At 35.7% G+C, this 24609-nt stretch overlaps 1 pseudogene; it reads right to left on the bottom strand.

Moving 5' to 3' along the window:
• Positions 1 to 14960: 14960 nt before the first annotated feature.
• Positions 14961 to 23850, bottom strand: LOC118050912 (glucan endo-1,3-beta-D-glucosidase-like; annotated as a pseudogene).
• Between the last annotated feature and the right edge of the window lie 759 nt (positions 23851 to 24609).

The raw sequence follows: 24609 nt of genomic DNA, 5'->3' as shown, positions 1-24609 counted from the left end.
AACACGCCCCTTGATGGCTCCATTGCTAACGTCTCCTTCCATTATCGCCATCGATTCACAGCTGTTCGAAGACCATTAATGGTGGAAATAACGCCGTTTCAAAATTTCAAAATGAATATTTCTGATTTGGTCCTTGGATGTTTTTTACAATTTTGTAATCAAGCCCACCAGAAAAATTATAATTAGACCCCTTGATTTTATCGCCTATTTCGATTTAGTCCTTGGTTTTGGATTGTTTCAATTAAGTCCTTAATTGGCCATCAAACTTCAATAATTATGCAATTAAACCCCTGATTTGACCACATCAACTCTTCAAAATTGTAATTGGACCCCATAACTTTAATTACTTCCAATAAAAGCCTAAATTGACTTAAAAAATCAATTTTCTTGCAATTAAACCCTTCATAAATTCAATTAAACCTTGAATAAAGTTTAATTGAGTCTATAAACATCTGTTTTGAACTTTTCTGAATTTTCCTTGTCCCCAGGGCTCTCATCTGTGAAACATATAATGTTAAATTTTAGCCTTTTCCATTTTTGAACCTCCTAAACCAATTTTGACATTTCTTCAGCATTCTAGCATCCTTTTCTTGCTTCTATTATTTTTTTGATTTTTTTCAAATATATTATTTTTTTGTATTTTCTCGATTTTTGTATGGGAACCCAAAAATAGGTAACAACAATACCAACCATTTCAGAAGCAGCTACAACTACTAATGATATGGTACATCTAGTTCATTTGGTGAAAACTATGAGATAAATGGTTTGTGAACCCTACTCAGGTGGACAGGATGCTGAAGTGGCGGGAAGGTGGATTAGAAAGGTGGAGAAAAAAATGATTCAAATTAAGATACCACATGATATGCGAGTAGATTGTGCTACACAATTACTATTAGACGGTGCTATGACTTGGTGGGAGACAGTTCAGTCGAGGAGGGCTATAAAAACCTTGTCTTGGGATGATTTCAAGACAAAGTTTGAGAATCAATGTTATTCCAAATATCATCAAAAGATGAAGGAACAAGAATTCCTAGCCTTGAGACATGAGGGAATGTGAGTGCGAGAGATGATTTCATGACCTCTCACTATTCGCACCACATTATGTCCCATCAGAACAAAATATGATAGAAAAGTTAAGGGATGGCTTCAGATAAGAATTGAAGCAGGGGTTGATTGCTTTACAATTCAAGACAGTAAGGGAACTGATTGAAGTAGCACAAGCCTTGGAGGCTTGTATGGAAGAAGGCTAACAGAGTCACGGGGGTGTAGGAAAATGAAAGGATATGGAATTTTTAGGTAGGGCACCGCTTCCAAAGAAAGGTAGAGGTGAACAGTTCCTTCAATTAAAAAAGAAAGGGGGGACATCAACTAGCTCCCGACAAGATATCGGTGGGAAGTCGGGAAATGGTTAGACCCTCTCCAGGGCTATAGTTGCACGGGGGCCTAATGATCATAAGGAAATTGTCTACCTTTGATGTGCTCAGTGTGAACAAAGACACCACGAGAGTTATTTGGTTTCTTGTGGACGATGCTATATATGCCGAGGAGAAGGTCATAAGTGGAGAACCTGCCAGTACTTGGGAAAAGGATGTCATCATTGTGGTGAGAATGGTCATTTTAAAAGGGAATGCCCACAGTTAAACACTGAATAGCCTCAAAGACATAGGCAGCAAAGTCAAAGTCATCAACAGTCCATCACAATAAACAAACCGTGAAGGTCGACTTAGTCAGGAGTTAACTCAAATAGGGGACGACCCAGAGTGCAAAATGAAAGGGATTAAGGAAGGGTTTTTCATATGACCCAGGAGGATGTCAGAGCACCATCAGATGTGGTGGCATGTATGCTGCAAATGAATGACTATCAAATGCATGTTTTGTTTGATTCTGGTGTCACTCACTCCTCTATAGCAAATAAAAATGTAACCAAATTAAGTAAGGAAACAAAAAGGGTAGAAAAAAGATTTATTATTGGGACACCTTTGGCTGAAACTGTGGAAACAAATGTTGTATTCGAAGGGGTAGGAATTAACATTAATGGGTGTGAACTAGAAGCAGATTTAATACCCCTAAAATTAAGTGCCTTTGATATAATTCTAGTTATGAATTGTTTAGGCAAAAATAAGGCTCGTCTAGACTACTTTACACAAACAATAACATTCCAAGGGGCTAGGGTGAAATAATGGTCTTTAAGGGGGAGAGAATTTCCAACTTTACAAATATAATCTCGGTTATGGTTGCAAGAAAACTACTAAAGAAAGGTTGTACAACATACCTTGCATATGTGATAAATTCAAAAAAGGGTAAAATAGGATTGTCTGACATTCCAATTGTGAGAGAATTCCGGACGTATTTCCAGAAGAATTACCAAGACTACCCCCAGAAAGAGAAGTTGAAGTCACCATCGACATATTGTCTAAGGTGTCTCCTATAGCCCAACCACCGTATAGAATGACCCCAAAAGAATTGGATGAGTTCAAAATTCAATTGTAGGAGCTCTTAGACAAAGGATTCATAGGACCAAGCAACTAACCTTAGGGGGCACCCATATTATTTGTGAAGGAGAAAGATGGAACATTAAGGCTTTGCATAGATTACCGTCAGCTAAATAAAGTGACGGTAAAGAACAAATATCCGCTTCCACATATAGATGATTTTTTCGATCAGTTCAAGGGTGCTAAAGTATTCTCAAAGATTGATTTAAGATCAGGATACTACCAGATGCGAATCAAAGGGCAAGATGTGTCAAAAACTGCCTTCAGAACTCGATATGGACCCTTTGAGTTCTTGGTGCTACCGTTTGGATTAACTAATGCTCCAGCACTTTTTATGGATATAATGAACCGAGTATTCCAACCATACCTTGATAAGTTTATTGTCGTATTCATTGATGACATCTTGGTTTACTCTTAATCCTATGAGGAGCATGAACAACACTTAAGACAGACACTACAAACTCTAAGGAGCCGTCAGTTGTTTGCCAAGTTGGATAAATGTGACTTCTGGTTAAAAAAAAATTACCTTTTTAGGGCATGTAGTGTCTATAGAAGGCATTTTTATGGACCCTCAGAAGGTGGAAGTAGTTATGAGATGGGAAAGGCCTACTATGGTAACTGAAATTCGTAGTTTTCTCGGATTGGTAGGGTATTATAGAAGGTTTATCGAAGGGTTTTCAACAATAGCAACTCCATTGACATGACTCACTAGAAAGAATATAAGATGGGAGTAGTCAAAGGAGTGTGATGAGAGCTTTCAAGAATTGAAGAGAAGACTTACTACTACCCCCGTACTAATCCTTCCATTCGGAACAGAAGGTTTTGTAGTCTACAGTGATACCTCAAGAAAAGGACTGGGTTGTGTCCTAATGCAACATGGAAAAGTAGTTGCCTATGCATCGAGACAATTGAAGACTCATGAAATCAACTACCTAGTTCATGACTTAGAATTGGCAGTAGTAGTTTTTTCTTTACGAGTATGGAGGCACTACTAATACGGATCCCGGGTTCAATTTTTCACGGATCATAAGAGCCTTAAGTATCTGATGTCGCAGAAGGAGTTAAACATACGACAACAGAGATGGGTAGAATTAATTAAAGACTATGACTATATTATAGATTATCATCCAGGAAAAGCAAATGTAGTCGCAGATGCTCTCAGCCGTAAAGACAAGGCGATTAGGGGTGGACCAGCGACTTGGAATGAGAAAACCATGATTGAGCTAAAGAGATTAAGGGTAATATTAAATTTGAGTCTGGAAGGATCCTTAATGGCTCACCTAAGGATGAAGTCAGGATATCGAGAGCAAATATTGGAGGCACAACAACTTGATGATGAAGTATCAAAAGTAAGAATCAAACTAGAATCGGGGGGTGAAACTCTTTTTCGAATGGGTGATGATGGAATAATGATGTTGGGGCGACATATGTATGTGCCTGACAACAAAAACCTTAAACAAAAGTTACTACGAGTGGCCCATGAGTCTAAGTTCACTTACATCCAAGTAGTACTAAGATGTACCAGGATATGAAACAGTACTACTGGTGGCCAAATATAAGAAAAGAAGTGGCTGGCTACGTGGTAAAATATAGTATTTGTCAACAAGTAAAAGTAGAACACCGAAAACTAGCAGGGTTGTTACAACCATTACCAATCCCTGAGTAGAAGTGGGAGATGGTCACAATAGACTTTGTGTCGGGACTACCTAGAGGAAAGAGGAGAAATGATGCAATCTGGGTCATTTTGGATCGACTAACTAAGTCTGCCTTTTTCCTAATAGTAAAGATGACAAATCTAGTTGACAAGTTGGCTAAGATTTATGTGAACGAAGTTGTGAGGCTTCATGAAGTCCCAACATCAATTGTTTCAGACCGAGACCCAAGATTTACTTCACGTCTCTAGTCGAGCATACAACGTGCCTTGGGAATAAATTTGAGTATTAGTACTGTCTTTCATCCGCAGACTGATGGCCAATCTGAGAGAGTTATTCAAATCTTAAAGGATTTACTAAGGGCATGTGCTTTGAAATTTGGTGGAAACCAGGATGAGCACCTGTCATTACTAGAATTCACATATAACAACAGTTATCAAACAACAATTGGAATGGACCCATTTGAAGCTCTTTATGGTAGAAAGTGTAGGACACCCTTGTGTTGGGAAGAAGTTGGGAACATAAAGCTATATGGGGTAGAATTAGTACAAATCACTATTGAAAAAGTGAGGATTATTAAGGATCGAATGAAGGTGGCTCAGGATAGACAGAAGAAGTATGCAGATATTCGAAGAAGACCACTTGAATTTTGTCCTGGAGATAAAGTATTTCTGAAGGTAGCTCTATGGAAGCACATGCTGAGATTTGGCATGAAGGGAAAGTTAGATCTGAGGTTCATTGGACCATTTGAAATCCGAAAATGTATCAGACCTATAGCATATGAAATAAACTTGCCCTCATAATTGGCCAAGGTTCACAATGTACTCCATGTTTCTTTACTGCGAAAAGCCGATATAGACCCTTCGAGAGTGTTACCTCAAGTGCCAATGGAGGTAAAAGAAGACTTAACATTTGAGGTAAGATCGATAAAGATACTCAATTGGGGCGAGAAAGAGCTTCGTAATAAGAAAGTTCCCATCATCAGAGTGTTATGGTGAAGCTCACAAATCGAGGAAGAAACATGGGAGAGAGAATAAAAAATGAGACGAAAATTCCCCGACTTGTTTATAAACTTAGGTACATCACTCAAATTTCGAGGATGAAATTTCTATTAGGAGGGGACAATGTAAACCTCGGGAAAGAAAACAATAAAGGTTGCTTAAATTGCAAACTAACTACATGAGAAATAAAAATCAAGAAATTCATGCATATGGTTAAATAAAACAGGAATTCAGAAATTTTCAAATATAAATTTCCAGGCGAAATAATTCGAGACATTATAATAAACCCGATAATGTTGAGGGTTGGATTTAATTGAAGAGAATAATACACTTAAGGGAAATGGGGCCTAAATGCAAATAAGGGAAATTATAGAGTATAAATACTCTCTCCTCACAAAAAATCTGCATGAACCATAGGGAAAGAAACACTAAAATTTCAAGAACCCATCCAAGATTAATGGTTTATAGGTGGGATAAACACTTATGAGTAAGGGATTAACAAGAAAATTGAATAAGAAGAAAAGAAAGGAGGGCATTGAAAATCTTCCACTGGTTGAAGATCAGAATCTTAATTCGTATCAGGTAAGGTGTTCTAAACATGATATTAAAAATTCAATTCAAATTCATAATGAATTGATGCCTTGATATTGAATTATATAGGTTAGGGTTCTTAGACATGAATTGGGGAAAAAGTATTTGTTGTTAGAATTAAGTTAATTCATGTGTGGTATGTAGTTTATGAACGTATTGTGTGAAGGGAAGGGGGTGACGAATCTGGACAGACTTATATCCTAAATTTTGGTGAGATTTCAGGTAGGAGGATGAGGGAATTAGGATATGGTTCCTTCATAGAAATTGTATATTTGGATGTTAGCTAACCAAGGAAACTGGTCTTGCTCAATTTGGAGATGTATAACTCCATTTATGGGTTACCAACCGAGACTAAGTCGTGACTGATTCTGTAGGGGAGTAGGACTGATTAGTTGATGAGACATTTTGAATATCTTGAAGGCTGAACTGGGTTCTCCTTCCTTCACAGAACTTGTAGCCTCGTGTCATAGCTTTCCAACAAGATCAATCTCACTTAAAATGGAGTTCTAGAACTCTAGATATAGTTAAAAATCTAATGAATGTTCAGATAGTAATGATTGGACAGTAACAGTTGGACAGTAACAGTTCAATGTCTAGACAATAACGGTTGGACAATAATAGTTGGACAGTAACAGTTCAATGTCTATATAGTAGTAGTTGGACAGTAACAGTTCATTATCTAGACAGTAACAATTGGACGGTAACTCTGAAAATATACATGATATATGTATGTATGTTATTATGAGAAAATGAACATGCATAGAAAGTAACATTTAAGTAATGAATGAATATGGATTCTCTATAATATCATCTTAAAGGAATCATAACAAAAAAACTTCCTTGTGATTCAGGAGGAGCAACCATGATTGGATCTTCTATTAAGGGAGGTCACGAGACAGGCAGAGTAGGTGCATGATTTTCCCTCCTATTTGCACTTATACAATTTAAAGTTCTTCTGGTGAATGCAATTACAATAAATACCATGCTCAATGTAAATAAAGTCCGGCGTATTTATAAGATTAGTTATGGCTAATGACATCCATGATAGGAATGTCGGGAAATGAATTACAAGATTAGCTACGGCTAATGGCATTCATGATAGGATTGCCGGGAAATGAATTACAAGATTAGCTTAGGCTAATGGAATCCCTCATAGGATTGCCGGTAAATGAATTACAAGATTAGCTGGCTAATGGCATCCGTGATAGGATTGCCGGGAAATGAATTACAAGATTAACTATGGCTAATGGCATCCATGAAAGGATTGCCAGGAAATGAATTACAAGATTCGCTCCAGCTAATGGCATCCGTGATAGGATTGCCGGGAAATGAATTACAAGAGTAGCTTGGGCTAATGATGTCCGTGTTGGGACGTCTGGGAGCGATTGATAAGACTCGATTTGTAAAGGGTATTAGTGTTTGAATAACCTGGGAAATTGATAAATATAAATGCCTAAAAATGTCCAGGTTGGACTTTGCAAAGTCACCTGGTTCATGCAAGTAAATAAGAGTATTCAAATTAAGAATATGCAAATGAGTGTTAATTGGGTTTAAAAGATTTACAAGCAAAATATAAGTTGTCTGTTAGAATTCTTATGGATCTGATAGAAAATTAATACTTCATTCGTATACATTACATGAGCATATATATGTTTTTTTTATCAACATAATGGTATGTTTATTTATGTAACAGGTCCATCAAATATCTAGGAAGATCATTAGTTTAGGTCTCTACTTTGTCAAGCTTATGTAAATATTTAACTTAAACAAAAGGAAATTAACGTGTTTATGTAATATACTTTTGTGTAAACCTTGATGTATTTATAAAAGTTCAGCTTAGCATGTAGTACTTTAGTTATCTTATAATTAAACCTTTTGAAATGTTTAAGAACACTTATTTTGTGTAAATGCTTTCTTTGCATGTTAGCATTCCTTTTTCTTTTAAATTTTATTATATGATATGTGGGCTATGTTCATATTGAACTTACTCATAAGATATATATATATATATATATATATATATATATATATATATATATATATATATATTGTGTGGATTGTATGAGGTGTTGAATTATGATGATTGATATGAGGTCCGAAACTATGGGACCTTGTGATGATGGGTTGATTGTAGTCGATAACTTGGGATGTCCTAAATACAAACGAAACTCTACTGAATTTTTGGTAGATTTTAAAAAAAATTACCCTCAAATTAAGAGCATATGTTAGGATCTTTTAACATTGATCAAGTCGTACAGTCGGGTCTGTTACATTAAGCCTTAGGGGCATGTTGAAACTAAAATGGAAATCACACCATGTTAATGCCTTGATTTTTGCATAGGTAATGGATGAACTTGTTTAATTAAAATTCAAATGTTTAAATGTATGATCATGTCATGTTGTTGGGAATATGTTTGTGTTAGACTTGATAAAATGCATGCGAAAGATTGAATAACATGGGGCAACTACATGATTCCTTGCAAAAGTAGGTTCTTGTGGATTGGGTTTCCTAGGCACCTCGTTGGTGTGATGTCCCTATTGTCGTATAAAAAATTATAAGAATGTGATTACTTAATAATAATAAGCAATCTGGTAGTTTAATGAAGCATTAACATTATCCTATGTTTGAAGCGTAACATTTGTAATTCCTTTATATACTTGGTATGCACGACTTGTAGTACATATAAATGCATCAATTCTTGCAATCAACCATAATCTTAAATCTGGTGACCTCTTAAGTCATCATTAGTCAAGGTTAACTGTTCATTAGTCCCGGCAATCCACTTCAGATGCCATTAGCAGAAGCTAATCAATCATTTGTCCGGCCATCCATTCGGATGCCATTAGCCGAAGCTAATCAATCATTTGTCATCCGAAGTTAATCAATCATTTGGCATCCATTCGGATTCCATTAGTCAGAACTAATCAACCATTTGTCACGGCTATTCATTCAGATGCTATTAGCCGATGCTAATCAATCATTTATCAACATTTACCCATTTGGTAGTTTGATATATATACTAACACAATACAGTAACAATTCATGATAGAGCATTTCATAAATCATGATAGAGCAATCTGTGTATCTTTGAATCACATTCATCACCATACTTATTTCAAGAGTTCATATGTTCCACATTTTACACCATTATATAATGACATTGTTACAAGCATTTGAGTCATTTCTGCCCGAGAGGCCTATTGTAGAAATCGACAGCGAAAACTGTTTCGCTGCGGGTGCCACAATTTCATCAGTGAAAACTGTTTCGCTGCTGGCGCCACAATTTTGGTAACGAGTCTCAAATTTGGTGCAGACAATACAACTTCGGCAGTGAATCACAAATTCGCTGCAGAACACAAAATTCAACAGCGAATGCAAATTCACTGCAACAACTCAATTTCGGCAACAAATTACAAATTCATTGCAAAACACAAAAATCGGTAGCAAATGCTAATTCTCTATAAAGAACTCAATTCGACAACAATACTAATGCAATTTGACATTAGGTTCCATCAAAGTCACATGATTTTTGCATGAACACACACACATGCAATAATCAATTGTAGCACATAAACTGTCATAAAAGTCCAGCAGAATACACACATGCAATAATAAATTCCAACACATAATCTTTCATCAAATCCCAACAGAACACACACATTGAAATCATCAATTCCAACACATAATCTTTCATTAAATCCTAGCAAAACACACACATATGCATTTTGGCCAACCCCATAGCTAAGGTCGGCCCTCTATCATATTTTGTTCTTTCCATTTCATACATTTTTCTTTGTTAGATGTTATGGAAATTTGCCTTATTTTGTCTTCGTTTCTTTGTCCTCTTAGTTGGTTTTAGTTTCCTTTACAACTAGCTTAGGGGTCTTAGGTCAATTTTCTTAGGTACTCCTTCATCATTTTCAGTTCTGAGTTTCAAGAACAAGGGGGAGGAGACTACATGACCCATACCTTTCAAATCTAAGTTTATCTGTATAGTTTTATATAGTTCCTTCTCTCCTTTTCCTGGTTCTCTTTCTCCCTCTCTCTCTTTGTTCTCTTTCTTCTATCAATTCCTTCCCACTTGTTCCAGCCCCTTTTCCCTTCCCTTTAAGCAGTTGTTCAACCTCCACTCAAGATCTCAACTCTCTCTTTCTCTCACACGTTCACAGAGGTGCTCTTTGCTAGTTTTGGTTTAGTTTTTGTTGGGAAGGAGGAATAGAAGAGAAGCATGCAGCTGCTACTGGCAAACTTTGGAAAGAGGAAGGGTCACCTTCTCTCTCCCTCTCTCTCTCCTTGCATTTATACTTCACATTAAATGAGGTAAGGGTGTTTGGGGTTGGTTTAAATGTGCTCTTATCCCTATTTTGGTCTGTCCAAAACCGGGTTTACCCCTCCCTCTTAGCTCCTTAAGACAACTTGATTGTTTCCTAAACTTTTAATTAAACTGTGTCGCTACCGATTCAAAAGTCGGCAGTGAAAACTACATCGCTATCGATTTAGAAGTCGGTAGCAAAAATTGCATAGTTGCCGATTCAGAAATCAGCAGCGAAAATCATGTTGCCAATGATTCAAAAATCAACCAAAAAAATTGCGTCACTACATATTCAGAAATTGACAGCAAAAACTGCATCGCTGCCGATTCAGAAATCGGCATCGAAAACCGTGTTTCCCCCAATTCAAAAATCAACCATAAATCCGTGTAGCTGCTGATTAAGAAATCGGCAACAAAAACTGCGTCATTACCGATGCAAAAATTGGTAGCGAAAGCAGCGTCTGTGTTGATCTAGAAATCGGCAGCAACGGTAGGGTTGTTTGGACTTTTGAAATTTAAGAGGTTTCATAATCCATACCTGGTAGTTCAAATAAATTGGGGTACTTTTTCCTCATTCCAGACTCCCTTTCCCAAGTTTCCGCTTCTATTTGAGCATTTCACCATAAGATTTTGATGATAGGGATCTTTTTGTTTTGTAGCTCCTTCACTTCTCGATCTAGTATCCTTATGGGTCTCAATTCGAGCGTTAAATCTTCCTTGACTTATATTGGAACTTGAGGTAGGATCCGGGCAGGGTCCACGTCAGCCTTCCTTAACAAGGAGACATGGAACATATCATGGACCTTGGCTAATTATGGGGGCAAGTCCACTTTGTAGGCTACTGGCCCTACTCACTGCAAGATTTTGAAGGGTCCGATGAAGCGGGGAGTTAACTTCCCTTTCAATCCGAACCGTAATATGTTCTTCCACGGGGCTACCTTCAGCAAGACCTGGTCCCCGACACTTAACTCGAGAGGTCTCCTCCTTACATCAGCATACTTCTTCTGTCTATCCTGTGCGGCTTTGATGTGATCCCTGATGGTTCTCACTTTCTCCACGTTGACTTGAACCAACTCTGCGCCATATAATTTCCGGTCCCCAACTTCTTCCCAACATAAAGGAGTCTTGCATCTCCTACCATACAAGGCTTCATTCAGGGCCATCCCTAATATGGCTTAGTGACTATTGTTATACGTGAACTCCACTAATGTTATATGTTCCTCCTAGTTTCCTCCAAATTCTAGCACATATGCCCGTAATAGGTCTTCCAAGATTTGGATGACTCTTTTCGATTGGCCATCAGTTTAAGGGTGAAACATGGTGCTCATGTCCAATCTTGTCCCTAAGGAACATTGTATGCTTGGCCAAAGTCGAAAAGTGAACCTGGGATCTCGATCTGATACAATGGGCACTAGAATCCCATAGAGTCGTATAACCTCGTTTATGTAGATCTTGGCAAAGTCATCCAAAATAAATAGTTCATTCTCCCTATGGACTGTCCCAATCAGCTTCTTAAACTGTAGATCCTGTACACAAGAAAAGAAAGAGGAAAAATGACAAAATAATAACCAAAATCAAATAAGTTTCCAACACAAGCAAGATTCAATCTAAGTTTCGGAATAAGATAAACATTAAGGAGAGATAAATGAGGTATGACAATAGAACTAACACCTGCTAAGGGCATTGAAGTGTCATCAACAGTTATAATAGGAATGGAGGGCAAAGGGGACAGAAAGGTGAACGATGAAGAATATAGAGACATATGATGTGAAGCACCAGAATCCAAGACCTATTCAAAATTTGACATACCTGAAGAACTATGAGGCAACTGACCTACGAAAGAAGAAGTAGACATTGCTTGTGGATGTAAGGAGAGAAACTTCTAAAATTGCTTAGCTAGAGTATTAGGATCGGTGATAGGGCTTGATGAAACTACTGTTGTAGTATTGTTATGTGATTGTCTATAACTCTGAGATGGTCTATGAGCATTAGATTGTGACTGGCCACCAGACTTCCAAGGTTGATTCTTTTATCTTAACTTGGGACATCAAGCCCTCCAATGACCTTTCTGTTTATAGAAACTACACTCGTCGAAGGCAACCCTTGTGTAAGGCTTATTTTGATGATTAGAGAATGGCTTGGAGGGTACTACTAGTACAGATAAATTTGAAGTAGAAAGAATTTCCTTTTCAGAATAAGACCGGATACGTATTTCTTCAGACAATAACTCACTGACAACAGAGTCAATAGAAGGTAGTGGAGAACAATGTAGAATTAAACCTCTGAGTCCTTCAAAATCACTGCGAAGTGCTGTTAAAAATTGTACCAATCATTTTTGTTCCCTACGATCAATAGAGGCACTACTTGCCTTTAATTTTGCCTATTCTATAAGAGCCAATTGATCCTAAAGATTTGTCATTGTAGAATAGAACTCCTGAATACTCATATTCTTCTGGTGAAGAGCTCGTATGTCATTCTCTAATTGATACTGTTTTGTAAAATATGATTGCATGAATAACCTTTGCAGATGATCCCAAGCCTCCTTCGTTATCTCATAATTCACCAACTGCGTACCTATGAAATGCTCAACAAAATTGTTAATCCAAGTACTAATCTTTGTATTGTTTGCTTCCCATGCATCTATCAAAGCAACATCCCCTTCCTCAGTATTCTTAGGTACCGCATAGGTTCCACTAACATATTCCCACATCCTTTTACCTTTAAAGAAATTTTAAATAGTCATCTCTTTCAATAGTCATAATCAACAATAACAAAGAACTAGAATGCAAAAGTAGCGAAGAACAAAATACCAAATTGCAAAAACTGAATAGATATCGCAGAAACTAAACAAATTTCTTCTCGAAGTTATATGATTACTCTAAAACAAAAAATAGTAGAAACATAATGCAAATACCAAGTTATAGAAATTGAAGAGAAGATGAAATACCAATTTGCAGAAACTGAAGAGAAGATGAAATACCAGATTTGCAGAAACTAAAGGGAAGACAAAATACTAGATTTGCAAAAATAAAGCGAATATTACTCAAAACAAAACCAAAAGCAATCAAACTGACAAGAATGTGCAACCGAGTCTCTTCAAAACCCATCTAGTTCTAATTATTATTTCTATTTCTTTTCAGTTTTATTGCATATTAATTTAGTCTTTTATAAAAACCGATCTGATTAATTATTATGTTCATTAATTTTTTTTTATTGCCTTGGTTAGTCCTATACATTCGAATCTAATAGATAAGTATGTTTTCAACCATTTTTAAATTGTATTTGCAGTTGTTTTTTTTTTCTTAGGACCTTTGACCTGCCTTTTGGTTATGTGGAAAACAAGAGGGAAAGGCAGAGAACTCAAATCGATTGAAAAGTTATGGTACGATGATAAACACTTCAAAGCTAGCTTGTTAACGTATAGTTCCTGCAGCCCTAACAACTGACACTAGGCATTGTCACAGCCGTTGCATCTGCTTATAAATTCTTTGAAGACAAGTTCTCCTTCCAAGTTTCAAAGCTTCTCCGTAGAAATAAACATGCACAATTTTCCTTTATCTGAACCTACTAATACGTGGGCACAACATCATCTATCTTTAGGGTTCTAGAACCCTGTTGCTTTAATAATAGTTTATGTAGAGCTTGTGAAGATAAAATAAGGATCCGAGATCAGGGTTAGATAAAGGAACAGGGTTCTAACCCTTAAAATAAGGCAGAGTAAATTGTGCAACAGAATAAATCAAATTTTCCTCTATTATCAACAGAGTAATTTGATTTAATCCAATTTGCGTTTTGTTGCACAATTTTCCTTTATTACTCGTTCAGGTGAGAGTAAATCAAATTGCTAGTGCGAAAATGTTGTATCAATAGACCAATTGGCTTAATCAATTTGCGTTCTGTTGCACAATTTGATCTAATAAAAATGCTCCTAACAAGTGGCTTAATCAATTTCAGGTGGATGCAGTTTGTTCTGCACTGAATTCTATGGGATTTAAGAATGTTGAGATTGTGGTGGCTAAGACAGGATGGCCATATAAAGGAGATGACAACGACGTAGGGCCAAGCATCGGGAATGCCAAGGTTTACAATGGCAATTTGATTGCGGTGATCTTCTGAGTCGATTGCTCCACTTTCCAAGGACTTGGATCGATTTGAGTTCTCTGCCTTTCCCTCTTGTTTTCCACATAACCAAAAGGCAGGTCAATGGTCCTAAGAAAAAAAAAACTGCAAATTATTATACATAAAGCTAAATCATGTGAAGAAAATCCTGCACATAAATACTAATTGTACTGTGGATTGAAACAGTGTTAGCAAAAGTCTTGTTCAACAAGATTTATGGCACTATGGATTGGAACAGTATAATGATAGAGTTGTCCTTGCCACAACGAGGTGCAAAGACTATAGGAGGAGGGTAGGGTTGTCTTTTCATTGGGATATATTTGACATTAAAGAAATGGTTTAGGAAAAATCGACTAGTGTAAATTTTGGTGGGGCATAGTGGGACTGCGGACCCTAGGTTGCAGACACCTGGTGCTAGGCAGTCATGCCCTGCCACATATGGTGGACTAAGCAGTAAAAGTTTTGGGTTTGGTGAAGGACTTCCTTTTGTTAATGAAAACACGGTTGTTTCTATGATTTGTAATGTTTTTTAGTAAATGTTTATGTTTCTTGGTGTTTAAATTTATCAAATAGATGGTTGACTAAGCAGTAAAAGTTTTGGGTTTGGTGAAGAACTTTTTTTTGTTAATGAAAACACGGGTGTTTTATGGTTTCATTTCCTTTTTTATCTTTTTATTAACCACCTGCAACAAGGCTATATATATTTTATTATTGTTTGTATTGATCAAATCACACTATCTTGCTGCTTAACCTCAAGCATTACTCAGTTGTAAGAAACTTGACCGGCTAATTTCACAAATACATGAAGGATAGGTCGTGAGATGCTATGTTGTTCAGTTCAAAGCAAGCCCTACCTGGTTGGATCGGATCGTGGTCAATCCCTCGACCACAAACAAATTCCAGATTAGCCTGCAGTTGTGCATCTGATACACCAGACTTGGTCACACACCTTGTTGCTTTGATTGTTCGGCTTTGGAGATGGTGTTGGTGGAGTTTTTGGTTTAGTGGGAGCCTTAAAGCATAATAGATCAACTTTATAAACTACAGCTATGACAGAGATGAATCGAAAGAAATAGTGGCAATAGGGAAGGCATGGATAGGAACTGTAAAAGAAGCATCATATAAAAATATTCACAATTCCACCGATAAAATCTACCAAAATTGAGGTTTCTATACTCACAAGATCAAATTTCTATCAAAATGAGCTAGTTGGTCCAAATATAAAATATACAAAGATGTCACAAATGTTGAATACGACAACACCTTTCGTCGTCCAATTAGATTGGGAACTGAGCGCACCATGTAAAAGTATAAATGGAGTTAGCTCATAAACTTAATTTTTTTCTTTCTTTTCTCTTTGGCTAAATTGTTTTTTTTTTTTTTAAATTAATAATAATACTCAACCAACAAATATTCCCTAAACTGATTTTTCAATTATTTTTTCAATTTACTCTTAAACAATAGAATCGACAAAGAGACTTAAAAAATAGAGAGAAAAACCCTAACCCATTTTCATCGTCTCTTTACAACTTCTAATTCTAAGTTTGCAAGTCATAAAAGAAAAGGCAAATAAAAAAAAATCCCATAAACCCATAAAACAAACCTAAATTAAATAAATATATACCTCTGAAAACTCAAAGCTAAAAATTTCCAATTCTAAAAAAACCCACCGAAAAACACTCCACCTTTTATTGCTGCTACCGTTGGTGCTCGTGCAACAAAACTTAAACTATAACCGATAATAAAAAGATTATGAGGTATATTTGTGTAGTTTTTAGACAAAATGATAAAATAAAAATATTTGAGATGTACTTTATAATGAAGTAATACAATTGGAGTTAAATTTAATGTATTTTTAAAACGCATCAAGTTTTAAATTGATTATCAAACTTTTTTAAAAAAAAAAGAATGGTATTCTAATATGTTTAAATTTGTTTGTAAATGAGGCAATAATATGCGAAAATGTACTTTTGTTCATATATCCTCCATGGACTTATCTTTTGGTCTTTTTAGTTTTAGAATTTTATAATTTGATTCAAAACTTCATTTTATTTATGTTAGGGTTATCCACCTTAAAGTTGATTTCGAGGTAAAGGTTGGCGATAGAATTGCGCAGTTGATTCTTGAGAAAATTGTAACTCCTGATATCATGGAAGTTGATGATTTGGATGCAATTATGAGAGCTGTTGGAGGGTTTGGATCTATTGGTGTTTGAGCTTCATGTGATTTTTAATGTTTTTTCATAAATGTTTCGAGATGTCCCTTACCACTCGCAAGCAACTTGGGCCTGGCATGTCCTTCCAGACCCAAGTTAAAAGTAATAAAAATAATTAATTTTACCCTTCAAATCACATCTAAGTTTTTTTTCCATAGTAATAATATTTATTTCAAATTTAATAATATTTATGATATTAATAATAGTATTAAACTTATCTGACCTAACTTTTTTATAGTTTTTAATCCCCTCAAATAAAAATGATTGTTTTTCTTCGATAATAATAATATTTTTCTTTAAATTTATTAATTTAATAATAATAATAATTTTACCCTCTAAATCAAATTTATGATTTTTTTTTTCAAAATTAATGATATATTTTTAAAATTTCTTACTTAAGATATTAATAATATTAATTATAATAAAAACAATAAAATTTATAATACAATTAATAATATTTTTGATATTAGTAATATTAATTATAATACAAATAATAATATTTTTAATATTAATCATCATAAAAATAATAATATTTGCAATACAAATAATAATATTTTGAATATGAATAATAATAAAATTAAAAATATTTTTAATATAAATAATAATATTTTTAATATTAATGATAACAATAAACTTGCTCAAGTTTAAGTGAGTCATAATATTTGTAATACAAATAATAATATTTTGAATATGAATAATAATAAAATTAAAAATATTTATAATATAAATAATAATATTTATAATATTAATGATAACAATAAACTTGCTTAAGTTTAAGTGGGTCCAGCTGTAACACTAGGCCCATGAGCTTTGGGCTCCTCTTAAATGGCGAATCCAAAAACCTTGGGTCTTGTTGCATTCTGAACCCATTAGAGTTAAGTGAACACGCAAGACCCAAGAGCATTGGGTCCTGATGTGGACCCATTAACCTAGGGTCTGGCTTTTGACCCAATTGTTTTGGGCCACGGAGAGTTGCAAGACCTAGGGGATTTCGATATGCCCCCTGCCACTTCCAAGCAACTTGGGTCTGACATGCCCTTCTAGACTCAAGTTAATAATAATAAAAATAATTGATTTTACCATTGAAAACACATCTATGTTTTTTTCGATAGAAATAAAATTTATTGCAAATTTAATAATATTTATGATATTAATAATAATATTAAACTTATCTAACCTAAGTTTTTATAGTTTTTAATCCGTTCAAATAAAACTTATTGTTTTCTTCGATAATAATAATATTTTTCTTTAAATTTATTCATTTAATAATAAAAAAAAATAATAATTTTACTCCTTAATTTATGGTCATAGACGGCTTGGTTTTGTTTCTAAAATTGAGTTTTGTTGTTTTAGCATCGAGATCAGGATTGGCATGGAAGCACTCAATTGATGTGGGTGCTAGTATCATAGATGCTAATTATAGAGGCCATGTTGGGGTTATCTTGTTTAACTACTCTGATGTTGATTTCGAGGTAAAGGTTGGCGATAGAATTGCGCAGTTGATTCTTGAGAAAATTGTAACTCCAGATGTCATGGAAGTCGAGGATTTTGATGAAACTATGAGAGGTGTTTGAGCTTACTATGATTTGTAATGTTTTTTCTTACTTGTTTCTGTTTCTTGGTGTTTAAATTTAGCTAATATATGGTGGACTTGGCAGTAAAAGTATCAAATTTCTACCAAATGAACTAGTTGGTCCAAATATTGTGCAACACCTTTCCTCGTTCCATTGGATTGGGAACTGAGTGCACAATGTAAAATTGTACGTGGAGTTTCCTCATAAAATGAACTTTTCCTTTCTTTCTTCTTTGGCTATATTGTTTTTTTTTTAAATATTATTAATAATACTCAACAGGAGAAACATATAAAATACAGGGAGAAAAACAATAACCTATCTTCATCGTCACTTTGCAACTTCTGATTCTAAGTTTGCAAGTCATAAAAGAAAAGGCAAATCAAAGAAAGTCCCATAAATGCATAAAACAAACATAAATTGAAAATCCTAATTGAATATACTTTGTTGCTGCCGCTACCGATGCTGATGGTGTTTGTGCTCGAGCTTGTGCTTGTGCTCGTGCCTGTGCTTGTGCTCGTGCTCGTGCTCGTGCTGCTGTTATTGTTGGTGGTGCCGGTGCTGGTGCTGGTAGTCTCTGTTGATGGTGGTTGTGTTACTGCTGCTAGTAACTTGGTCTGTTTCAATAAATTAAATGGGTTTTTGTAGGTGAAATATGCAAAAATATTTTGGATTTATTTGTCTAAAAATAATGATTCCATGTATTTCAAATATTGTTGATAAAGATGTGAGATTAAAAAATTGAATATTTCTTTCTACCTTTTTTTTTTGTTAATTTCCTAACAGAACAAGCCTATTCCAAAAATCATAATGTTTAGGATAGAAAATCAGGATTTTTTTTATTAAGAAGTTAAGTTCAAGGGTTTTTTTTCAGTACAATTTGGCCCTTTTCTTTCCTGAAAAGGAACTGTCCATTCTGTTAACAAACAAAAGGCGTAGTGATGTTTTAAAACCCATCTTCCCAACCAAACACAGAAATTTAAATGCCAAATCAAAGGAACACTTGGCTGTTGAAAACTCGAAATACCAATGAAATGCACGTAAATTTTGTTCTTACCTGGCTACCAGATGATCGCTCAGAACGAGGTCGAGGTTTCAAGTCTTCGTCATAAAGAGCAAAGAGGTATGTATCCATTGATTTTCCTGGCATGAGTGGAGTGCCCACCATCGATCGAAGGTGTGCAATCTCAATGCTTGGCCCTATGTCGTTGTCATCTCCTTTAAATGGCCATCCAGTCTCAGCCACCACAATCTCAACATTTTTAAATCCCATAGAATTCAGTGCAGAATAAACTGCATCCACCTGCAATTGATTAAACCACTTGTCAGCAGCATTTTTATTAGATCATCTATTGATACAAAATTTTCGCACTTGCAATTTGATTTACTGTCACCTGAGCATCGAACATGTTCATGTACTTGATCTTAGTGTTTCCATCCATTCGTCCAGCTTTCGGCTGGAAAAGGCAAAAAGGAAGAGTCTCAGGCCTTGTATCGCTTCTGTAGGCAAAGTAAGGGTAGGGATTGATTGCGAAAGGCGAACCATTCGCACTATTAAACTCCAACAAGCCCTTCATCAGATTCCCATAACTTGGATCAAAGCTTCCAGAAGAAGGTGGCTCAGACTGCTTAAGCACTCCCATCGAATGAACTGTGGAGACCTTAATTTTACCCCCGAGCGATGCATCATTTAGAGCATTCTGTACATTTTGCATTGCTGGTAAGAGCTTGTCCATGAGATTCTGGTCATTGGAAGTAATGACCTCGTTGCCAACAGTGATGAGGATGATATTGCTAGCTGGATAGAAGGGAAGCACGTTTGTGTTGATCCAGCTCTTGGCAAAATTGGGATCAGAGGCTAGTCCTGGAATGTCACCATTTGCAGTGCCGATAGCAATTCCAATTCCGGTGTTGGCTAAGGCTTTGATTATGGCGGGGTCCGATCCATATAATCGGACCTTTTGGATTGAAGTGGATTGACGAAGCTTCGCGGTGGATGGTGGTGGTGGAAGGTTGTCCGCAACTTGGCCATAGTTTATACCGATGAATGATTGCGAGTCTGCACAAAAAGCAGCAAAATTTAAAGCAGATGATCAAACAGCAATTTTTAAACGACAAAACAGAACACCAACATTTTTTGTTTTCATAGACTGAAATGAAGACAGCTCAGTTAAGGTAAATTCTTTAGAAATGGAAGGAGGTAATTAAAATAGAAAGAGACGCAAACTTACTTGCGATTTCTACAGTCTGTAAGGAGGAAAGGAGTAGGAAAGCAACAGTATAAGGAAGCACCACCATGGCTCAGGAGGAGCAGTTTCTATTCTGCATTTTTTGAAGCTGGAGTGGGCATTAAATATTGAATATGCTACAAATCGAGGGCAGAAGCGTAAAGATGACCTCGCGGGCTAATCTTGTTATAGAATATGGGTGTTGAAACTTCAAGTAGAAAGCAATTAGGATATAGTAGTTTGGTGGCCCACCTTTTATATTCTTGTTATAGAATACCTCGTGGGCTAATCTTTTAAAATATCATAAAAATATAATACCTAAAAATATTGTAAAAATATTTGGTCTGGCTACGATATCGGATCTAAAAGTATTGAGTTTGGCTACAACGTCAAACCCGACAATAATATTAATAATAATATTTTATTTGCCAATCAAAATTTTTATTTTTTTTAATCTTTCAAAAAAAATTATGGTTTTTCTTTGATAGTAATAATAGATTTTAAAATTTTGGGACAGGCGTGTTCTGATGGGGCAGCACCCAACGCTGATTGGTCCAGCGACGGCTGGACCAAAGCTATTTTGTGTCCTTCCTGGGCAGGACCCAACTTAATATATTTTCTTGGGTGTGACTGCTCAGCCAAACCCAATTTTAGTAAAGCAAACAATAAAAAAATAATTTTTTTTCAAAGTATTTTTGAAACGCAAAACCAAACATGCTTTAATTTTTGAAAGTTATGGTGCGACGACAAACACTTGAAAGCTAGCTTGTTAACGTATAGTTCCTGCGCAGCCCCAACAACTAACACTAAGCATTGTCAAAACCATTGCATCTGCTTATAGATTCTTTGAAGACAGGTTCTCCTTCCAAGTTTCAAAGTTTCAAAGTTTCTCTGTAGAAATAAACCTACTAATTAATGTCTCTTTAATTTATCTCTTATGCTCTTGTACCATGGACTTATGAAGAGCAAAGTTCTGATTTGGTGCTTTTATAAGTTCAAGCATTGGCATCAATGAAAGACAAGGAAAGTTCTCTCCCATGCTGAGTTGGTGGCTGTTATGGATGGATGAAAATGACCTCCAATTTGGATTTGTTTTTTTGGTACGTTTCTAAATCTACGTTGTGCCCACTTATTAGTAAGTTCAGATAAAGGAAAATTGTGCATGTTTATTTCTACAGAGAAGCTTTGAAACTTGGAAGGATAACTTGTCTTCAAAGAATTTATAAGCAGATGCAATGGTTGTGACAATGCTTAGTGTTAGTTGTTGGGGCTGCAGGAACTATACGTTAACAAGCTAGCTTTCAAGTGTTTGTCGTCGCACCATAAGTTTCCAAGGACTTGGATCGATTTGAGTTCTCTGCCTTTCCGTCTTGTTTTCCACATAACCAAAAGGCAGGTCAATGGTCCTAAGAAAAAAAAATGCAAATTATTATACATAAAGCTAAATGGAGGAAAATCGTGCTCATAAATACTAATTGTACTATGGATTAAAACAGTGTTAGTAAAAGTCTTGTTCATCAAGATTCATGGCACTGTAGATTGGAGTAGTATAATGACAGAGTTGCCCGTGCCACAAATAGGTGCAAACACTGTAGGGGGAGGGTGGAGTTGTCTTTTCATTAGGATGCATTTGACATTAAAGAAATGGTTTAGGAAAAATCGACCAGTGTAAATTTTGGTGGGGCATAGTGGGATTGCAAACCCTAGATTGCAGACACCTGGTGCTAGGCAGTCATGCCCTGCCACATATGGTGGACTAAGCAGTAAAAGTTTTGGGTTTGGTGAAGAACTTCTTTTTGTTAATGAAGACATAGTTGTTTCTATGATTTGTAATGTTTTTTTCATAAATATTTATGTTTCTTGGTGTTTAAATTTAGTGAATAGATGGTTGACTAAGCAGTAAAAGTTTTGGGTTTGGTGAAGGACTTCTTTTTGTTAATGAAGACACAGAGTTTTATGGTTTCATTTCCTTTGTATATTTTATTGCTGTTTGTATTGATCAAATCACACTATCTTGCTGCTTAACCTCAAGCATTACTCAGTTGTTAACCTCATATTTGATTCATATGATAATAATTTTGTGTTGTAGCGCGCTTACTTAGCACACGTTTAATCAATTGCAGGTGGATGCAGTTTATTCTGCACTGAATTCTATGGGATTTAAGAATGTTGAGATTGTGGTGGCTGAGACTGGATGGCCATATAAAGGAGATGACAACGAAGTAGGGCCAAGCATTGAGAATGCCAAGGCTTACAATGGCAATTTGATTGCACACCTTCGATCAATGGTGGGCACTCCACTCATGCCAGGAAACCAGTGGATACATACCTCTTGAAACCTGGACCTGGTTTTGAGCGATCATCTGGACTTTTCAAGACTGGTCTCACCATGGTTTATGATGTTGGACTCGATACACATAGCCAGGTAAGAACAAAATGCTGATGGTGCACAAGCACCATCAGCATAAGCACCATCAGCATAATCATCGGCATCAATAATATCAAAATATATTTAATTAGGATTTTCAATTTAGGTTTGTTATATGTATTTATGAGACTTTTTTTATTTGCCTTTTCTTTTATGACTTGCAAACTTAGAATAAAAAATTGTAAAGAGACGATGAAGATGGGTTCGGGTTTTCACTACAAGATTTCATAGTTTTACCGACAGAAATATTCCGTCGATGTGTGATTATGAGTTCGTCGATAAATTCTTTACTGACGTTATTACCGAAGAAATGCGTCCATCGCCTTTCCTTTCGTCGGTCATTCCCCATTCTGTCGCTATATCGGTCGGAAACACAAAACAATCATCTGCCAACGGTTTTACAAACGGACTTTGCACGCCAAAAAAAAAAGTTTCCCGCTGAAATATACCGACGGATTTTTATTTCGTCAGTGATATGGTGATTTACCGATGAACACTTTTCATCGGTAACTTTGTTGGTAAGTGATTGAAATACCGACCGAATATATCCGTCTGTAAATTCGTCGGTAATGGTGGTAAAATGCCGATGACTTAATTCTGTCGGCAATCTGTTGGTGAATGTATGAAATACCGACCAAATGTATCCGTTTGTAAATTCGTCGGTGATTGTGGCAGCTACTGTCAAATGCCGACGGATTAATTCCGTTGGTAAAACCCTTTGTAATAGTTTTTTTTTTAATTTTGTTTTTAAAAAATTATTTAGAATACATAATATAAAATTATATAAATTAATGGTAATAAAAACTAATTATGCAAATAAAATTTATATTAAACATCAAAACAAAAAAATCAAAGTTAAATAATATTCATTACAAAATAAATGTGTTTGAAAAACATATTAAATTAAATTTTAAATGTAAATAATGTTTATTACAAATTAATATAATGGAGGAGGAGGAGGAGGAGGAAGAGGCTAGTGGTTATACGGCTAAAAAGGATTAGACGCACATATTCCACTCTGTGATGCCATGTTCATGACCATTTCACGAAGTTGTTCATACGCCGCTTTTTGTTGTGCAGACTCCGCTTCATGAGACGCTTTGAGTTGTGCGTACTCCGATGATAGGTGGTCATATTTTTTAGTGAGCTGAGTCGTGTGTTGCTGCAAGGCAGCCAACTCCTTAGATTGGGAGCTCCCAATGGTTGAAGCACTACGAGTCGACCGCAAGTTGTCGGCCATAGTGTTGGAGAGCACGTAAACCCGATTTTTATCGGGTCCACCTGACGATCCAACCTCCATCCACAAATCTGGATCGAATTCCGGATGGGTTAAAGGATCGTCCCCGTATGTAACAACCCTAATTTTTCTATTAGTTTATTCGTTAATCTCTCCCCCTATAAAGGGTAGATGAAGCAATTTTTTTTTTCTCGCCGAAATTTCTAATGAAATTTCGGCAGAGTCTCCTCTATACCGGGAGATCCCAAGTTATCGACAATGTACCTGCACACATTTTGAATCACATCTCATCCACAATCACATCCATGTTTAGTACAATTAACTACATAACTCATTCTAGATTATGCTCAGGACCATATTCATTCCCAAACTCCATCTTACATCACATACACAAGTTAATAATTAAAAGAGCCAATTTCAACACGAAATTTAATATAAATATATATATACACAACATAGTTTAATATTCTAACATAGTCTAGTACATTCTAATATCCCAAGCATAGGTTGATACATTTAATATTTCAGAAACAATATATTACGAATAGAGTATTCCATATAGGTTACATGTTTACTGCATGACAAAATTACACCACAAATCCCCAAGTTCCTAACTTATACGGAAACGGATCAAAGAACTGTAAATCTATTCCTGATGTGAATGGGAGGGACCTGCAAAAATATAAATTTTCCATATAATTAAAAACAAATGATTAAAATACAAGCAATTTACAGAATAAAATTAAACATCATATATATCTA

The sequence above is a fragment of the Populus alba genome, chromosome 14, assembly GCF_005239225.2.
Source record: "Populus alba chromosome 14, ASM523922v2, whole genome shotgun sequence".
Taxonomy (NCBI): Eukaryota; Viridiplantae; Streptophyta; class Magnoliopsida; order Malpighiales; family Salicaceae; genus Populus; species Populus alba.
Note: the sequence above shows the minus strand (reverse complement) of the source record. Positions and strands in the feature narration are given on the sequence as shown.